The 21,653-nt window shown below is 38.1% G+C and overlaps 1 long non-coding RNA gene across 1 annotated transcript; it reads left to right on the top strand.

The window, feature by feature from the left end:
• The first annotated feature begins 16,604 nt into the window (after window positions 1–16,604).
• LOC113091235 (uncharacterized) lies at window positions 16,605–17,548 on the top strand. Its single transcript, XR_003287313.1, has 3 exons — window positions 16,605–16,674; window positions 17,205–17,328; window positions 17,423–17,548. It is a non-coding gene; the product is annotated as an uncharacterized LOC113091235 (long non-coding RNA).
• Window positions 17,549–21,653: the final 4,105 nt, after the last annotated feature.

The following is a 21,653-nucleotide window of genomic DNA, read 5'->3' as shown; positions in this document are numbered from 1 at the left end:
GAAATGCCTCACCCGCTTTCTCTGTCCACTCAATCCTGTCATATAAATTCAACCCCTTCCCTCTCAGGGCTTTCAAGCTCAAGAATTGCATAATTTTGAATAGATTTTCTACATTAGGAACAAATCCCCCAAAATTAAGCATTTGTTTCTTTGTTATTACTGGTTTTGGGACTTTTCTTGTAGATTTAACCCCTTTTTCAGACAGTGATTTGCTATTCAGTGTTATTACATGCCCCAGCAATGTAATCTGTTGTTTTATGAACTGCAGTTTTGTCAGGCTGAGCCAGATGCTTCAGGACGGTCACATTGTCAGTTTACACATTTAAGCTCATCAAGAGCACACAAGCAAAGATCATCCACATACTGTAACAAAGCTGTACCTGCTGTCAGGGTCAAAGCTCCCAAACTCCTTCTTAGGGCTTCGTTGTAACCTTTGCCCTCAAATTCAAATGCAAACCAAAACTGGCTGTCTTTATCAACTGGCACACTAAAAAATGCATTTGCCAAATCTACCACTGAGAAGAATGTTGCATCTTGTGGTATTTGTGATAAAATTGTGTACGAATTTGGTAGTGATGGAGCTCTTTGCCTGTGAGCAGTGCTTACAGCCTGTGAATCCTGTACAAATCGCCACTCTGTGGGCTGACCCACATCCCTTATTTTTATTTACAGGAAAAATTGGAGTGTGAACTGGAGAATCATTGCATGGCACCATTATTCCCTCTTTTAATAGTGACTCAAACACCGGTTTTATACCAAGAATTTCCTCTTGTTTTAGAGGGTATTGACGTTGACATGGACTGTAATCAGATTTTGGGGTGACCACACACTCTCAGAAAAAAAAGTACAAAACGGTACCTTTAAGGAACAAAAGCTTGTCACTGGGGTGGTACCCTCAAAGGTACATTATTGTACCTTGAGTCAGAGGAGCAAATTTGTACCTTACTTTTTTGTACCTTCTAAGGGCCAATACTGTACCTTTGAGGATCAATAATGTACCTTGGACAAAGGTACAATAAAGTACCTATGGAAAAAGGTACAATTTTGTCCCATTAAGGTACCACCCCAGTGACAAAGCCATTTTGTACCTTTAGGTGGCAAAAAAGTCTTTTTATTCCTTAAGGAGTGAAAGAAAATAAAGGCAAACAACAACTAACTGGATTTTAGACATTTATTTTAGTCCTTAAATGGAAAACAGTTTAATTCACAAATTCAATAATAATTCATCTCACAACCATACAATGTAACAACCCAAAATAAAATGTAACAATGTTTAGGATGTCATGTCTGATATAAAAAACATTAAAAATAGTTATAAATTTTTTTAAGAAGCATTTCACTGAAAAACTGACAACTTACTGCCACAACAAAATGAACAGCAATATCAGAGAATAGATGCATAGCAGGGAATAAATACAATGGAACCATTTATATTTTCCTTCTTTCAATTTCATGAACATCACTAATAAGAACAGCAATATAGTGCAGAAAAACATGAGTTTATTATCAAAGACCAAGCAAAACACTTTCGCACACCACACCAAGTAAAGAGAGTCACTTAACGGACAAACTAAATGACACTTGATGTGTTCTGGATTAAAAAAAACAAGCTTTGAGCTCATCCACAACGATCTACAGCCCTCCCAACACAGCTTAACATAAATGCCCCATACTAACAAACAGTTTATCATCGACACAGTATGTATCTGCTGTAGCCTTCTCTGAATGTACCGGGACAGGCTCAATGGTTAGTGTCAGGGTTTCTTTCCACTGCTGAACAAATCGGTTGAATTTGGCTTGCTTCTTAAACGATCCTTCAAAGAGGCATGAAATCATCCTCTCAGTCAATCCATAATCCACTGCTTCTCCGTCAACATCATTATCTAGACAATAGAGAAAAGAAAAACAGCAATGTTAACCACCACTTTGTTAACAACATACAACAATTTAAAAAGGCAGACTGTAACGTTAGTGTAAGTCAATGGGGGAAAAAGTTCGAGTCTAGTGAATTACGCGAATTGAGCGCGAATTCGCGCGATACACGAATTCGCGTCTGCCGCCCAAGTTGAAAAATTTGAACTTGGGCGTCAATTCGCGACGCGTTAACCAATCAGGAGCCTGCTAGGAGTCACTCATTCAACATGGAGGAACAACTGATGCTGTCAGTGAGCAGTCAACCAGAGCTTTAATGACAAAAGTTTATATTTCAGGAATAAAAAGGACCTAACGTTATATATATACATATATATATATATATATATATATATATATATATATATATATATATATATATATATATATATTTAACATATTAATAGATTAATTGAATAAAGGCCAAAGATAAGAAACGTTTCGTTTTACCCCAAACGAATTACATTTTATCTTGAACCACTAGAGACATCAGAGCCAGCGGTAAATGTCAGAAGGTCTATCCGAGCTGAAGCTGCTCTTGGCGGATAAATGATGACGGAGCTCCCGCTGATCATGTGGAGCTCATGTCTCCGAGATCGGCGAAACACATTTTTTAAATAGTAATCTTTATAAATAAACCGCATATTTAAAGACTAAATCATACTTTCAAACCGAAATCGATAGTCACATTCCGGCCAAATGGCTTTGCTTTAGCCTTAAAATATTCCAGAACAAGAGACTGTAGGGCGGCAAAAAGCTATTTTTTTATTTTTATTTTTTTTCGTTCTCCTCTGACACAGTCCAGCTAGCTCACATAAGTCAGAACAAAATATTTTTCGGCGGCAAAAATGCTTCTCATCCAACTCTGACGCAGTAGTTTTACAGCTAAGCTAAAATGATGAAAAAAAAAAACGTTTTTGCTGCCCATTAGTCTTTTGTTCTGAAATATTGTAATATTTCACGTTAACGTTAACTTTTCGGCTGCAGAGTTGGATGAGAAGCGTTTTTGCCGCCGAGAAGTTAACGTTAGCTCGACGGTGAACTGTAGCCAAGATAGTACTGCTAAGTTACTTATAATAAAAATATTTTTTTATGCAATTATTATATAATAATATTTTAACTATAATGGCAATCGTCAACGTGAGTCTAGCTAGCTAATGTTGACAGAGTATGAACTTGGCTAGCACTAACATTAACAGTATAAGTTAACTTCCAACTTTGAATTAACACCACAAACACTGATTAAAAATTCAAATACTTTACCTTTGAATTTTCTTTTCTCCTCTTCAGTGACCTCTATCCCCAAATTAAATAACTCCGTGATTAAATCCTCCGTGGATAAATGTCGAAGGGCCATCCTCCCACCTTTGATCGACCCTGACAGAGACTGACAGTTGAATCGATTCACTAATGTATCCTTCCGCGCTGCAATATTTATGCTTCCGCCGAGGCAAACTCTGGTTAGCCTGTAGCTAGATCCTTTCAATAGAACACAACTTAAAGCGTTAACAATTATTTGTCTGTTTTATTCTAATATAAATAGGGTAAATGGTTTGAAAATCTAATTCCTCAATACTTCTTCAAAGGGACACTTCACAAAAAAAAAAAAAACATTCTGATTTATTTTGCCCATATCTCAAAACTTCACAGTTAATTTAGTTTGACAATTATTGAGTTTGATAGTATAGGTTAACTTGTGTTTCTATATTGAGAGATGACATTTTCAGCATCCACTAATTCCTGCCATTTTATATTTAAACATTAAGGTACAAATATGTAAGGGACAAATATGTACCTTACACCTCCAAAAGCTCACAATGTACAATGGAAGGTGCATAATTGTACCTTAAAGGTGCACAATTGTACCTTAAAGATACATTTTTGTACTTTTAAGGGTACATATGCAAAGTTTGTACCTTAGGGAACAAAAATGGACCTGTATTGTACCTCTTTTTCTAACAGTGCAACTGGTTCACATCCTTTAATCAAACCCAAATCATATTTGTGTTTTGCCCATAACTCTGATGGCACTTCTGCTAATGCTGGATGTATATCTGATGGCACAAATAACTGTCATGCAATGATCCCCCCTTTTTCTTTTGTCAATGGGTACCACAACTCTCTCTGTTTCAATGTCATGCTTGCACTCAGTCATAAACACTCCCAGACTCTCACTGTGTTTCACCCCCTCCCCTATCTGTCTCCAGTCTTTGGCATAAACACAGTTTTTCACAAACAAGTCTAATCTGGGCCCTGTCTGGCTCCTGTCCTTGGAAAATGATAAGTGAGGCACAGAATCTTCTGCCATTTAGTAAAACTGAAGCTGTTTCTCTGTCAGGCAAACTGAAACTGCACACACATTTACTGTCTAAAACATTTTCTCAAAACGTAAAGTTTCTCCTTTTCCTCCCTCAAACCTTTTTCATACTGGTCTTCTGGTTGTACTACAACATGTGACGTGCAATGCAATTTGTCAGGCAACATGATTTCTCTATCAAATGGTTTTGTTCTATCTTTAGCCAGTTCACACATCATTCCAGCCCAATCAGAATTTCTGATGTGCCATTCATATGCCCATTTTGGTTCTGCTTGCAGACAGCAAATTTGCTCTTTCACTGCCCCTCGGACACCCCCAGAGTCTGCAGTCAGTGTCAAATTTAGTTTGCACAACAAATCTCTCCCCATCAAAGGCACTGGACATGCAGGGGTATAGAGAAAAGCATGCCTCAGGACCTCACCCCGTTTTGTTTCACAATTCAAAGGCACTGTGAACCTTTCACAAATTACGTGCCCTGATGCAGAAATTTACTCATTCATTTCACCTGTTAATTGTGGTTGGCATTGCAAATCACATGGCTGTATAGATATATATATATATATATATATATATATATATATATATACACTGTGTGCAGACTTATTAGGCAAATGAGTATTTTGACCACATCATCCTCTTTATGCATGTTGTCTTACTCCAAGCTGTATAGGCTCGAAAGCCTACTACCAATTAAACATATTAGGTGATGTGCATCTCAGTAATGAGAAGGGGTGTGGTTTAATGACATCAACACCCTATATCAGGTGTGCATAATTATTAGGCAACTTCCTTTGGCAAAATGGGTCAAAAGAAGGACTTGACAGGCTCCCAAATGTCAAAAATAGTGAGATATCTTGCAGAGGGATGCAGCACTCTTAAAATTGCCAAGCTTCTGAAGCGTGATCATCGAACAATCAAGCGTTTCATTCAAAATAGCCAACAGGGTCGCAAGAAGTGTGTGGAAAAACCAAGGTGCAAAATAACTGCCCGTGAACTGAGAAAAGTGAAGCGTACAGCTGCCAAGATGCCACTTGCCACCAGTTTTGCCATATTTCAGAGCTGCAACATCACTGGAGTGCCCAAAAGCACAAGGTGTGCAATACTCAGAGACATGGCCAAGGTAAGAAAGGCTGAAAAACGACCACCACTGAACAAGACACACATGCTGAAACGTCAAGACTGGGCAAAGAAATATCTCAAGACTGATTTTTCTAAGGTTTTATGGACTGATGAAATGAGAGTGAGTCTTGATGTGCCCGTGGCTGGATCGGTAAAGGGCAGAGAGCTCCAGTCCGACTCAGACGCCAGCAAGGTGGAGGTGGAGTATTGGTTTGGGCTGCTATCATCAAAGATGAGTTTGTGGGGCCTTTTCGGGTTGAGGATGGAGTCAAGCTCAACTCCCAGTCCTACTGCCAGTTTCTGGAAGACACCTTCTTCAAGCAGTGGTACAGGAAGAAGTCTGCATCCTTCAAGAAAAACATGATTTTCATGCAGGACAATGCTCCATCACACGCGTCCAAGTACTCCACAGCGTGGCTGGCAAGAAAGGGTCTAAAAGAAGAAAAACTAATGACTTGGCCTCCTTGTTCACCTGATCTGAACCCCATAGAGAACCTGTGGTCCATCATGAAATGTGAGATTTACAAGGAGGGAAAACAGTACACCTCTCTGAACAGTGTCTGGGAGGCTGTGGTTGCTGCTGCACGCAATGTTGATGGTGAACAGATCAAAACACTGACAGAATCCATGGATGGCAGGCTTTTGAGTGTCCTTGCAAAGAAAGGTGGCTATATTGGTCACTGATTTGTTTTTGTTTTGTTTTTGAATGTCAGAAATGTATATTTGTGAATGTTGAGATGTTATATTGGTTTCACTGCTGAAAATAAATAATTGAAATGGGTATATATTTGTTTTTTGTTAAGTTGCCTAATAATTATGCACAGTAATAGTCACCTGCACACACAGATATCCTCCTAAAATAGCTACAACTAAAAACAAACTAAAAACTACTTCCAAAAATATTCAGCTTTGATATTAATGAGTTTTTGGAATCATTGAGAACATGGTTGTTGTTCAATAATAAAATTATTCCTCAAAAATACAACTTGCCTAATAATTCTGCACTCCCTGTGTATATATATATATTATATATCAGCTAAAAACTCAATCAATATCCCCTCTATTAGCATAGGATATTTAGGCATTTTCATAAAAGCTTCACTTTTAAACATAATAGCACATTTGTCAGGATGCTTATCAACCGAATCAGACATACACAAAGGAAAGCAAGCGTTTTCTTCATTGCAGAGAGCAGGAAGTACATCAGTGTATGTGTATGTGTTTGTGGTTAGAAAATTTTCACTTCCCTGACTTGTGACTGTTGGTTGCTCGCCCGGGACCCCTCCTCTCTGCTCTCTGTCTCCCTCGTTTCAGTCTGCCTGTTGATTTTGCTGGTTCTGACCGTCTTTCTTGCACAGTCTGCATCTGGTGCACCTGTATGTCGTATGTTCATCAGTCTTGCAGGTCCAACAACCCCATCTTTCAGAGTTTCTTTCAGTTTCGTTCGGATATCTTCCTCGTTCTCTTTTCCATCTTCCCCCATTCCACTGCTGGTTTCGCTGCGCAGAATAGCCCCCCGGCTTCGACAAGGCTTGCACTACTGCCAGCTGCCACTCTCTGTTGGTCTTGGCTTTAACTCTTTCCTTCTTTGTCGTCTGCATCTCCTCTGCATGCAAAGCGTGTGCTAAAACAGCAGATAGCCGTCCACTTTTCCATTCACAGTGCCCTCTCCGGCAGTCCTCTTTCTGCAGCTCTCCACTCACTTCATGCCTGCTCGTAGCCCCCAGTTTCACTGCCAGCAGCCTCCTCAGTTCGTACACGGTAGGGCTGAATTCTTGGCAGAAGGTGACTAATTCGGTAGAAAATTTATCACCTGCTTCGTCAGGGCTCGGCAAGTGAGCCATCGCTTCCTTCATGTCCGTTATAGTCCATGGTCTAAAGACCATAACAGGCCCGTCAGGACCTGAAACTTCAATCAATAAAGCTGTACTCACATTTTCTTCTTTCACTGGTTGTCTGGTTTTTCCTTTCTTTGTCGGGGGTGCTCTGTGCACTATTTCCTGTTCTATTTCCTCGTTGGGGGTTTTAGGAATGATTTCTGGGTCTTCTGCTGTTTCTTGTCTCCATTCTGGATCTGGCCACGGTGCTGTTGGTCTTCTCGGTGGAGAGCAGTCGAGATCGGGGTCCATTTTTGCGGCTTGCACCTCGGTCACCGGGAAATGTGTGTATGGCGGAGGTACATGTTTAGAAACACAAACATCAGAGCGGTTAGTAGGTCTATGTGAGGCATTTACACTTTCTTTGCATTCTTCAACTTTCATTACCTTCTTTCTACTTGCTAATTCTTTCTGCATTGTTCTCCTTTCTCTCCTATCTGCTTCCGCTATCCAACAATTCACAGTTCGTTCACATTTCTCACACATGTGCCTCGCACAACAACCTTTCTGTCCCTCGCTTCCCTCTTCTACTGATTCCTTCACAGCTTTTAATTTTTTAACACTCAACGTACCCTCTTTTGGAAAACCATTGTATTTAATTAACCATGGTACTTTTCCCCACATCTTGCATGCATTTTTGGCCATACACTTTTTTCATTTGCCTAAACACCGGTGTATCATATTCAGCGAGCTTGCTCTGAGACTTTCCCATATCTCCCGGTTTCTCCTCTGTGGATATTCCCTTCGGCGCGCCTATAATCTAATAATAATCTATAATCCAATAGATCCTACTTTCCTCTGCCCAAGTCGGGAGAGCCAATACTTGCACAGTTTCACTTTCCCTCTTAGAAATATGTTAACCACTCGAGCGTGATCTCAGACTCAATTTACGATCACGCCAGTTGCAGCAGTTTCAATTCCCCTTAGAAATTTATTAACTGTGCCGCAGTATTCTCACAATCCAATTCCCCTGGAATCGCCCAGATTGTGCTTTCCACAGAGAAGAAAACCAATATGGTTCATCCCTTTCTAATTTAGATTCCAATCCTCTTTTTTTTTTTTTTTTTTTTTTTTTTTTATAATAAAAACCCAAAATTTAGAATACCATGAACTGTCTCTTACCCGAGAGCTCTGTTGCCACTCTGGTTCTTTTCTGATTTCAGTGGTGTCTCCTCCGGGCCTCGGCGGTCGGTCCCTTTCTCCCTCAAACCTAACCGGGGTTAGGGCTGAACTTCTATAGTTCAGGATGATCAGTCACCGTCCGCTCACAGGTCCAGAAGACACATCCAAGGAATCCCACTTCTGACACCAAATTGTCGTGGCAAAATTTAAATCAACTCTCATCAGCATAAGAGACAAACTCATTCTCAGGTATAATTTAAAAAGAAAGCTTTTATTCTTTGCAAAGAAGGTCAGACAGTAACACTGCAGTTTCTGCAGAGTGAAACCGACCCAGGAAGAGGGCAGTCGTCCACCTTATATACCTCTGCTCTTCCAAGGTTACACAGTTTCAGCAGCTGTAAATTTCCACACAAAACTAGGAACACTCTCTATGGGCTGTTTCAAACACATTTAGGACTTAGGTGACCCCCTCAGGTCATCCTCAGACATCGTCCCCCCACTATATGGCCCAATGACCCCCTCAGGTCATTCTCAGACATCTGTTTCCCCCCCCAGGTGTCACCCTTCTGAACCCACACAGTAAAGAAAAGAAAACACATGCGGGTGATTCTCACAAAATCGTAGTTTCAAATATTTCATATATGACATTTAAAAAAATGTTTGTATCAACAAATTTTCTTTTTAAGCATTAAGAGCTGGGTCTGAAGTGTCAGTGACCATAAATTTAAAAAAGTTTTACTGACAATTTAACAACTTTTTGAACATATTTTCCAAAACATGTCCTTAAAAATCTCATTACCGTAACACTCTGAAAAGTCCAGTGATGTGGGGAAAAATAATACATTTTCACATTTTTAAAAATGGTTTATTAACAGTCATGCACAGTTACTTGAAACTCTGGAATAAAATATATTTTTATAATAACATTTTTATGTGATTTTCAATTATTTCTCTCATTACTGCAACACCTTCTGCATTTTGCAGCCAATTTTTTTATTTTTTTTTCAGTAAAAACTGAAATACTTTCAAAATGATGTTGCAAACCTGAAAGAACATAATGTATAGATTCTGCACATACATTTAAAAGCAGACTACGATTTTTCAATTTCTTAAATAAATCTTAAAAGATCACATGTTGCGGTAATGATACATAGGTTACGAAAATGAGGTTCATGATAATCTCATTACCGTAACACTCTGAAAAGTCCAGTGATGTGGGGAAAAATAATAAATTTTCACATTTTTAAAAATGGTTTATTAACAGTCATGCACAGTTACTTGAAACTCTGGAATAAAATATATTTTTATAATAACATTTTTATGTGATTTTCAATTATTTCTCTCATTACTGCAACACCTTCTGCATTTTGCAGCCAATTTTTTTATTTTTTTTTCAGTAAAAACTGGAATACTTTCAAAATGATGTTGCAAACCTGAAAGAACATAATGTATAGATTCTGCACATACATTTAAAAGCAGACTACGATTTTTCAATTTCTTAAATAAATCTTAAAAGATCACATGTTGCGGTAATGATACATAGGTTACGAAAATGAGGTTCTTGATTTCGGTAATGATAATAGGCATATTAAGTATGTGGTATAGTCAAACAAATAATATTGTAATAATAATTTAATGTAGAAAATAAATTAGATAATATTGGCATAAATTATTTTGCAGTGCTTCATAACTAGATAACATAGGGTATAAACACCAGGGGCCATTTTCACAAAATATTTTCAGTGAAACTAAATGTTGCTCCTAACTCCACATCTTTAGAACTCTTCAACTCTTCTTCGAGTACTTCATAAAGTGTTTTTATGTAAAAATCAGCTCTTAAATCTGTGAAAAGTTAGTGGTAGTCAAGAGGACACCTAAATCACAAAGACCAAATCCTAAACAATCCTAAAATGGCTGTTTCCACAGCAATCCAAGATGGATTTCTTTTACCTTTGTACTAAATCTTACTGTCATATCAGCCATAATAATTCTAGTCTGTTATTTAAAAGGCTGCTTATACATATAACAATTATTTATAAGATGCAGACATGTAGAAGCTGACAATTAGCTGAACATATGCTTGTTTAATTAGTGACACTCTAGTTCAAACTTTATTTGAATATTGCAACATTTTTATTTTGAAATCTTTATTTGATTATGGCAGCATGATATCTCATTCTACAATATTTCTATTATAAAATAACTGACAGAGACCCATCCCTTATCAGCCAATCACTGTGGGTGTAGTTAGTAATCATGCTGACATCATCCATACCAAAAAGGTCATCCTCACTCTTTTTCTTAGCTTAAGATTTCTCCCCATTCCTTAGTAAAATTCTGTCACAGCTGCTTTATGAATAGGTTTTATGAGAAGCAGTTTAAAGGGCACCCTGTGGTTTTCCACAAAAATAAATACTTAATAGTGTAATGTTAGAAAACAAAGAAGACTAATATTAGTTTTGTAATTTTTGTTTTATTATTAAAAAATATTCACAATACATTATTACAAAATAATGTTTCTTATTTTATTTTATATTTTATGTAATAATCATATAATTATGTAATAACTATTTATTAATAGTCATTGACAGTGGGAATGTAGTTTTGGTAACTCAAGTGGATTTTTTTCTTTCTACTGAAAGAGTTGGTTCTGGTAAAGAGTATACCCAAGTGTGAACCTAAAGTTTTTCCAAAATCGCTCATTCCTAAAAAGATGATTCACAATATATTTTTCTTTTTTCCTTAAAGATGTTCTCATTCAATTTAACCCTAACCATTCTATAATAATTGTTTTTGAATTAGAATTTCAAACTGCTTCATTTTTTCATATTTAAATACACTGCCATTCAAAAGTTTAGCATCAATAATAAAAAATAAAAAAAGTTTTTTTTAAAGCCTCTTCTGCTCATCAAGGCTGCATTTATTTGATCAGAACTACAGTAAAAACAGTAATATTATGATAAAGTGATTGTTATCTTTTTAATATACTTTAAACCAGAATTTTATTTCTGTGGTGACAAAGCTGAATTTTCAGCATCATTACTCCAGGTTTCAGTGTCAAATGATCCTTTAGAAATTATTCTAATATGACATACAGCCAATTATGGTGACCCATACTCAGAATTTGTGCTCTGCATTTAACCCATCCAAAGTGCACACACACAGCAGTGAACACACACACACACACACACACAAAGTTATGTTGCTCAGTATAAAAATCATTACACTTATAGAAAGTCCTCATAATGATAGATGCACCAACATTTGTGTAGGCTTCCCAACAATTTTTGATAACTACTCCTGCTGTAACCTCTAACCCATAATGTCTCTCTCCTTCTTGGGATTTGGTGGGTTGGTATAAACGTTTTCTCTGAAATTGGTCACCCTAGCCTTTGCTTAAGCTTTTTTGTTTTGTTATTAAATATTATTTAATTTAATAACTCATTATATACATTTAACAATAGTCTGTATGATTAAATTCTCATTACCGAAAAAGAGGTTCTCTCTACCGCAACTGGCCTTAAATTGTTGCGGTGAGTGAAAATGGTGTTGCGGAGGATGAGGTGTCTTAGCATGTTTTGCTAACAACAGAGAAGCCATGATGATTTAGCTAAATTTTTACTCTGTGTATATAATCAGTCATTAATGAAGTATATTTTCATAGAAAATTTGTAATCTAATATTTTTCTAAATGTGGAAAACTACCCGTTTCGGTGATGATAATCAATTTGTCGTGTACACGTTCTGACAAGAGAATTTTACACTTTTAACTGGAACAATATGAAGATATCTGCCTACCTTGTTGGTATTTCGAAGGTTCTGCCTCATGTGTTGCTTAATTTAAAATCAAGATTTATATAAAAAAAAAAATTGTGTGCGTAAATGACCCTCAAAAAATATTGCGGAGGATGAGAACATTAGTCATGGACACTTTATATTTCCACTATTGTATCATTATTATTATACATGAATATTCAGTCTGTCATTTTTCTGTCATGTGAAAAATTATAGAAGAATATCCATTTACTCAGAATATTTTAATTGTAATTTGTTTAAATTACAACATAACATAAGTTAAGATACAGCTGGACGCATTGCGGTAATGAGAATTTCAGCAGAAAATGCAATAAAATGCAAAAATAATTAATTCCTATGTTGAAATTACTCTTTGTGCAAGGTAGAGAACAGTATTGTCTTTATTATGGTGTTTTTATATATTACTAAATTGCATGTTTAATATCTAAAATCACTAGTGACATGGCGTTTCAACTGTTTCGTGAGAATGACCCATGCTTATATAGGTATACAGAAGCAATGTTAAATTAATTTTTCCACCACAATATATATATATATATATATATATATATATATATATATATATATATATATATATATATATATATATATATATACACACACACACACACACACACATATTTACATTTGAATTGTTGTTTTCTTTCTCAGGTAGATGCTGGGATAAAAAGCAGCCAGGCTACAGCATCTAAAATGGAGACTTCTATTAAAGTGGCTCTGTAACATAAGAGACTTGGGACGGTGGAAGGAGCAGAAGATCAGAGATCAGGCAGAGCTCTACTGATGCCCCTTAGAGGATTGATTTATCTATAATTATCTAAAATATCTACTTAAAGTTCTAATGAAGTTATAATTGGTCATTATTCTGTTTTATAAATCTATTCAATATATTCTAGTGTTCAATAGTTTGGGGTCAGAATGTTTTTTTTTTCTTTAAGATATTACTTGTATTCAGCAAGGGTGCATTAAACTGATAAAAAGCAACTGTAAAAACATTTACATTGTTGGACAAAAATCCTATTTAAAAAAATAAATAAATGCTGCTCTTTTAAAACCTCTAAAGTGATCTGAAAAAAATATATTACTGTTTCCAAAAATGAAGCAGCACAACTGTTTTTGAGATGCTAAAAAAAAAGGTTTGAGCACCACAACCAGAATATTTTAATAATTTATTTTGTATTGTATGACACAGAAGACGAGTAATGGCTGGTGAAAATTAAACATCATAGTAAAACAGAACTCATTTCTCTAAAAAAAAAAAATTTTTTTTTACAGTTATTTCAAATTGTGATTTTCCTTAATGTTACTGCTTTAACTGTATTTCTTATCAAATAAATGTTTTGGTGACCATAAGAGACTTCTTTCAAAAACATTTACAAATCTTACTTATCCTAAACTTTGAACAGTGTTTTTCTTCATTTATTACATGGCCGTGAATAAATCAAAGTATTTGAAATGTATGACTCTTTAATTTATTACTTCTACTTCTACTAATAATTATTCTGCATGTGATTTTAATAGTAATATTTGCAGCATTCTGCAGGTACAAAGTTTTATTTGTTAAGGTCACAAAGGCCCTACACAGGTTTATGTCCATATGCCCAAGTGTGGGCATACTGTGAGGACTGCTGGGGCCCTAGGGCCTCATTTTCAGCTGGGACGCTACTTTGGATGAATAGAGGGCACACTTTTGGCCCACAGTATTCCCACACTCTCCCCACTGTGCCCACACCCAGCCCACACTGTCCCCGCGCTCTCCCAACTGTGCCCACACCCAGCCCACACTTTCCCCACACTCTCCCCACTGTGCCCACACCCAGCCCACACTGTACCCACACTCTCCCCACTGTGCCCACACCCAGCCCACACTTTACCCACTGTGCCCACACCCAGCCCACACTTTACCCACTGTGCCCACACCCAGCCCACACTTTCCCCAGACTCTCCCCACTGTGCCCACACCCAGCCCACACTTTACCCACTGTGCCCACACCCAGCCCACACTTTCCCCACTGTGCCCACACCCAGCCCACACTTTCCCCACACTCTCCCCACTGTGCCCACACCCAGCCCACACTTTCCCCACACTCTCCCCACTGTGCCCACACCCAGCCCACACTTTCCCCACACTCTCCCCACTGTGCCCACACCCAGCCCACACTTTACCCACTGTGCCCACACCCAGCCCACACTTTCCCCACACTCTCCCCACTGTGCCCACACCCAGCCCATACTTTACCCACTGTGCCCACACCCAGCCCACACTTTCCCCACACTCTCCCCACTGTGCCCACACCCAGCCCACACTTTACCCACTGTGCCCACACCCAGCCCACACTTTCCCCACTGTGCCCACACCCAGCCCACACTTTCCCCACACTCTCCCCACTGTGCCCACACCCAGCCCACACTTTACCCACTGTGCCCACACCCAGCCCACACTTTCCCCACACTCTCCCCACTGTGCCCACACCCAGCCCATACTTTTGGGCTGTCCCACTCGGGCCCCACAAGGGCCACACGGATTTTTGCCCGCAGTGGGCCCACGCAGGCCCCAAAGGGGCATGTTTGCTGGGGTAGTTACGTATTTGGATTTCAGGTTGAAATTGTGACTACATTTATTTGGCCTAATAGAAAATTATCTGATGACAAGGATATTTGTTTTAACCACAGTACTGTTTCTTCAAACTTAAAAAAATGTGGTGAAGTTAGTCTTTCTAGTGGACAGAGCACATGATCACTTTTTAACCGAGCACCCGCCTCAAACTACGAACCAGTGCGCATGTCCGTACAAGCACTGGTTTAAAAGAGCAAAAAGCACCCGATGTGCACTTATTTTTATAAAATAACACCACATCATAAAGCTTTTAAGAGAATTACAAATAAGAATATTCAAAACGTGCAGGTCTGCTGTAAACAAGAGCTCACAAGACAGTCAATTGAAGTCTGCAAACCCACAGCAGGGCTGATATGCATGCTTTTTGTTAGTTCATTCATCTCATCTGCAGTGAATCAGTCAGAGACAGTGCTGTGGGGGAAGGGCGCGCGCGATCAGAGAGTGATGTGGGGGAAGGGCGGCTGATCACAGTATGAGCAGCAGAAGCAGATCTCAGCTAGGGCTATAGTTTAAAATCAAAGTAAGAACAAATAAATCTGTAAACAAACATTTAAACGTGCCAGCTTAATTCATGATTCTTTTAAACACGTTTTGTTCTTTTGTATGACTATAACTGCTCTCTCTCTCTCTCTATATATATATATAGAGAGAGAGAGATACATAGATATATAATTTCTTGAATCATTCTTAAAGCCCATCTTTCAAGTTGAAGATCATTGTGAATGAACGTGTAGATAAATAGTGTAGGAACTGGACTTGCATGAAGAAATTAATCATAAATTGGCATTAAAACAGTTTTTAAAAAGAAATTGTGATTAAAATTACTTCCGTTGTGAAAAACGCTCTGATCGGAAGTGACGCAACGGCCGGTAAACATCGTCTCTTCGTAATGGAGTCAGACAGTGAAGAGGTTGCAGTTGGCATAAATGTCAACTCTTACGATGGGCCATTGCCGTATAATTTCAAGCCGCCTAGGCGACTGAGTGGTCAGGGAGAGTTAAGGGGAAGGGGAAATGGACAGAGGAGAGAGATAGAGTTGTGGTGTGAGGAGAATCAGTTGAGAATTGGGCAGGTTTCTTGGTGAGTGACCACAGGCTAATACACTCTATGCACGAACTCTGCTTACGTATTTCCGGTAGAATCTCAGACCGGGTCTTTACTTCCGTTTAGCGCATTCTACAACGAAGTGTACTACCGGCAAAACTCATTCATAATTTTTCATTCATAAAACGGCGATTTATAATTTAAGTATTATATTATATTATATTAATATTATATTATATTATAGTATCATATAGTTAAGCATTACTAATGGCTTTCAGAAAGTTTAAATATCAACGTCGTGAGGACAGTAGTTCGACTGACCATTGTTGTGTCCCGTTATGTGTGGCCTCCTCAAAGTTCAACTCTGTACTAAGTTTCCACACTTTTCCTGTGGACGAAGAAATACGTAGAAAGTGGATTCACAGCATTCGACGTGAGCGATTTAACATCACTTCTCATACAAGGGTCTGCAGTCGTCACTTTATAAGTGAAGACTTGATCGAGCCATCGACCCCTAAAGGGCGCCGCTTGCTGAGGAAGGGAGCTGTACCAACCTTATTCCAGTGGAACGGCTACTCCGTTGCTGAACCAAGGCGCACCGGGGTATGGCAAAGAAGGGAGGATTACACTCCAGTGGATGAGGATCCTATGCCAATAGATGCCCGGCATCTGGAACATGATTATTGTTCAGTTCCAGAACCCGCGGCAGTTGATCATGCACTGGATCAAACTGAGGATCTCCGTAAAGAGGTGGACTGACTAAGGAGACAGGTGGAGGAGTTGTCGGTCAGTCAAAGGTTTTGTTTGGGGCGATTTGCTGCTTCCGACGATGATGTAAGGTTCTACACTAGGTACGATTTAAACCCTATATATATATGTGTTTGTGTGTGTGTTTAAGTAATTAATTTTAGTTTGTGATTTATATGATATAACTATATATGACGCATGACGTGTATGTATATATGTGTGTGTGTGTTAATACGTGTATATATGTATGTGTCTCTCTCTCTCTCTCTCTCTCTCTCTCTCTCTCTATATATATATATATATATATACATATATATACATACATACATACATACATACATATATACATACTTGTGTCACTATTTTACAGTCGTTACGTTACATGTACTTACCATAGTAAAAACAGTAAATTATGCAGTATTTAAGTACTATAGTAAGTACATGTTGTTAATTAATATTACTATTAATATTGTATAATTACACTGTAACAATGACACCTTAAAAAAGTGTAACCATATATATATATATGTGTGTGTGTGTGTGTGTGTGTGTGTTTTCCTTCAAGTAATTCATTTTAGTTTGTGATTTTATGATTTATATTCATGTAAAAAAACAAGTCCTAAATCTCATTTAGGTTCGTGACTTACAGCCATTTAATGGCTTTCTGGAAACTCATTGAGCCTGCATCCCACAACATGATTCGTGTGTCAAGAGCAAGAGCAATAAGGAGTGAAGCTGGAACAACAGGCAGTGCATGGGTAAAGAAATAGAAGAACAAAACTTAACTTTACAGTTTCAGTGGAAGCCAACACATTATATGTAAATAAATTGCAAATCTTGTTATTTTTACAGGGTCAGTCTCTGCAGCCCATTGATGAGTTCTTCCTCTTCATGGTCCACCTCTCTGTTGGCTTAAAACAGCAGGATCTGGCCCACAGATTCAACATCCATCAGTCCAATGTTAGCCGAATTATTACAACCTGGGCCAATTTTTTGTACACCATTCTTGGGTCTGTCCGCATCTGGATGTCTGAGGAGGAAGTCAAGGCTCATCTTCCCAATGAGTTCCAGGACTACCCAGACACACAAGTGGTGATCGACTGCACAGAGTTGCGTTGCCAAACTCCATCCTCTCTCCTGCTTCAAAGTGAAGTCTTCTCCACTTACAAGTCCCACTGCACCTTCAAGGGATTAATCGGCATGGCACCACATGGTGCAATCACCTTTGTTTCATCCCTGTATGCAGGTTCTGTCAGTGACAAAGAGCTTTTTAAGCAGTCTGGGATTGTGTCGCTGTTGAAACATGGAATGGCGATAATGGTCGACAAAGGTTTTCTTGTTGATGACTGTGTGCCATGCAAAGTTTACAGACCTGCTTACCTGTCGAAGCGGGAACAGATGTCAGCCGATGAAGTGAGGGAGACACAGTCCATTGCTCGGCTAAGGGTCCACGTTGAGTGTCTCATCCGCAGGGTGAAGCAACACAAGCTGTTCGACACAGTCATCCCTCTTTCCATCACAGGGAGTATCAACCAGCTGTACACTGTTGCTTGCCTCCTTGTTAATTACCAAAATGGCCCCTTAGTAAAAGCATGGGCAAAGGATTAAAGATGAGATAACATTGGTTGGGGATCGAATTTGGATTTATTCTTGTTCAAATAGTAACATGTAAATATATACAACTTTGATCATTTGCATTGCAGTAATGTAAACATGTAAATATAAATAACTTTTGTACAGTGATGCCTGCAATGCAGTAATGTAAACGTAAATATAAATAACTTTTGTACAGTGATGCCTGCAATGCAGTAATGTAAACATGTAAATATAAATAACTTTTGTACAGTGATGCCTGCAATGCAGTAATGTAAACATGTAAATATAAATAACTTTTGTACAGTGATGCCTGCAATGCAGTAATGTAAACATGTAAATATAAATAACTTTGATAAACATTTCCTGTACAGTGATTTGGTGTTAATATAAAAAACTTTGATACATATTAAAACACTATTAAATGATTATCAGATTTTTTTTATTGTTTGTTTACATCTGTAGGCATCTTGGCAGGTAAAAGTAAAAAAAGAAATGGTCGGCTTTCTCTCGAATGTTCTGAAACATTTTGAGGTCTTTGTAGATGCGCTGGACCATCATGTCATCCTGTGCATAAATGACAAAATCACACCAGTCCAATCCTGAGATCAGCATTTGTCCTTGAACTTGCCAATAGTATGCATGTTGTTGTTTCAGTTCTGGTGTGCCATTGTTAAATTTAAGGTAAGGACAGTCCACGTAACTTTTGACATTTGGACATTTGATTTCTAAAAGACCAAAAACATGGTGCTCTTTAGGGTCAAAAATAATCCCATCAGGAGAGGCCCCCAGCCAAGGTGCATCGGGGTGAATTAAGAATCCACAAGGGTTGTAGTTTACTTCTCGCAGCAGACAGTATTCCTCAATTGCAGCAGATTCCATTTCAAGACCTCTCTTCATGTCTGCTGTCTGGCGAGTTCCCTTGTAGATTCTTTCAGCCAGGTGTTCAGCTGAGCTCTGGCCACGCACATGACAAACCTCCCTAAAACGTGACGCTGTTACCCGGGGCTTTCGGACAGAGTGCCAATCAAGTGATGCACTTTGTTCTTTGGTGGCATGCTCTATCTTATGTGCCATATCCAAACTTCATGTGTAGTTGTCCATGTTCACGATGGACAAACAAGCAAACAGATGTGTCAAAGCTGTGACCAACTAGTGGCAGAGGTGGCGGTGGTGGGGCATCCTGATGGAGAGTAATGTTGGGTGTTGTTGCTGCTGGCTGCTGGTATGACAGCACACTTCCATACTGAACTTTGCCAAAGGCAGAATCAACCAAAGGATCATCATTCGACATCTCCATAGTGGTGACCAAAGGGGCTACAGCACTGGCAAAGTCCTTATATGCCTCTGCTATTTGGAGGACTGAGAGGTCAGGCAGCTCACTGGTGACAAGGGTACTCCTGCAATTAAAAAATAAGTATTAAGCAAAAAATACATTTCCTTAGTTTTAATCAGTCTAATCTTTCATATTTTTCTTTTTAAATTAAAATTTTTCAAATGTTTCATTTTATATTAATCTTCTTTAGTATGAGCTGATGAATTTGACATGAATAGATGTAAGTGTTTTTTATACGATTAAAAAAACATGCCCTTAAAATGCTGTTAAAAATCAATTCTAAGCAAATATTGCTCCTTACACCTATCTGCAATACTTAATTCTAATATAATAATATAGTTGCTGTAATAGTAAAAGATTTCAACAAAAATCAATTTGCGTCCAATGGTTTAATTATTGTTTACACTTTTTGAAATGTAAACGTGTAAAAAAAAAATAAAAAAAATAAGTAAAATACTACATTGAAGAATTTTGTGTTGTACCTTAACCCCTCAGCAAGCTTCCTCTCTTTAGGTCTTGCAGACAGAACCAGCATTCTGTTGACAGGACCAGGCTTGATTCCCTAGAAAACACACAGGGGCCATAAAATTAATAAAATCATTATTACAACAAAATTTGTAATACTAGATTACAGGATTTCTAAATAATCACTGTCCACAGAAATGCTGTTAGTGACTAGTTATGTAGAAAAAGTATGTTTCCTAAAAAGCAGTGTTTATGTTACCTCCATAGTAGTACCTACAAAGCTAATAAAAAAAATCAACTTAATGCTCAGTGCATTTATTAATGTATTGCATTTCCAGTAGTTCAGTTTTTATATAATTTGTATATGCAAATTCAATTTAAATTACCATTGTTCTGGGTTTGTGCCAGCTCTGCTCCATTTCAGTACAGCTGTGAACTGGAGGAACTGCACTGATGCCAAGCTGTGAGTAGTGGGCTGCTTGGTAGAGTAATGCAACAATGTGGTTGCACAGTGCTGTCCCAGCAACACAAGAACAACAGCTCTGTGACAGTATTACAGGACGAGAGTCCTTTAATACAATCTGTGAATATAATTAAATTAAACAAAAACAAGAATTAGGAATTAATGTTATATGTAAATAGATTCTAAACCCATATACTGTAATTACTACTATCTTTAAATTGAAGCACGTATGAACCCATTTACTGACTATGCCTGTCTTTGTACAGCTGTAGAACCCACAAACAACTTCTGTTTAAAAATTGCATTTCATTTAGAGTTCAGCTGTCTTTTGTGTTCTCCTACTCTCAATCTATGGGGCTTCTCTGACTTCCTCATCGACCTGAAACATGTCGCCCTCACGCTGACTTCTCCTGTAAACTGATCCTTACTGGAAACTGAGAAATTACTCAAAGTCAGTAATAATTCGTTTTCCACAATTTGTATGTACACTGCACAAACAAGCACTTTAGGCATAAGGGAAAACACGTAAAACTATACATTTACGTTTAACAAAATATATAAATAATACAAAGACCGCTATGACAGGTCAGGAACGGAGACGCTAAAGTTAGTCGGATTTAGCATGAAATGAGAGAATACTCACCTTCAAAGTTGTCGATGTAGCTCGAAATATATAATTTGAAGCCCTTCTCCTTCTTACTGTTGGGTGTGACAGCTGACTGCCTCACAATACGATTAACGTCATTCACCGTAATCGCGGGAAGCTCTTGTAAACACCGAGTGTAATTTGCCATCGTCTCCACAGAATTCTTCACACAGGCGCAGCACCGGATGTAGATGAGCGGACTGAGACAAAATGCGGAAGTAATCGTGCATAGAGTCTATTGTGGCTAACGTTGTCTCCATGTTTATCACATTGCAGTATCTTTAATAAATCATATTTAGCAATATTGCTGTCGACTTTGTTGTTTTTCAAGCACCCATGTAGATTGTCACCATCTATGCCAGCAACATGTGTCTTAAAATAATTAATTTAGATCCCAGATTTTAAATGAATGTTGTAGGATGTAGGCGGTCAGCTAGTCTGGATAGGGATAGAAATTCTGTGCATTTCCACACAACATAGTTTATCGTGACATTTTGTAGAAATTGCTAGCTGATGTTTAATCAGTAACTGCTTTTAGATCTAGATGTCCGCATGTTCTGTTTCTGCAGATGTCAAGCGT

This window comes from Carassius auratus, unplaced genomic scaffold (genome assembly GCF_003368295.1).
Source record: "Carassius auratus strain Wakin unplaced genomic scaffold, ASM336829v1 scaf_tig00214145, whole genome shotgun sequence".
NCBI lineage: Eukaryota > Metazoa > Chordata > Actinopteri > Cypriniformes > Cyprinidae > Carassius > Carassius auratus.
Note: the sequence above shows the minus strand (reverse complement) of the source record. Positions and strands in the feature narration are given on the sequence as shown.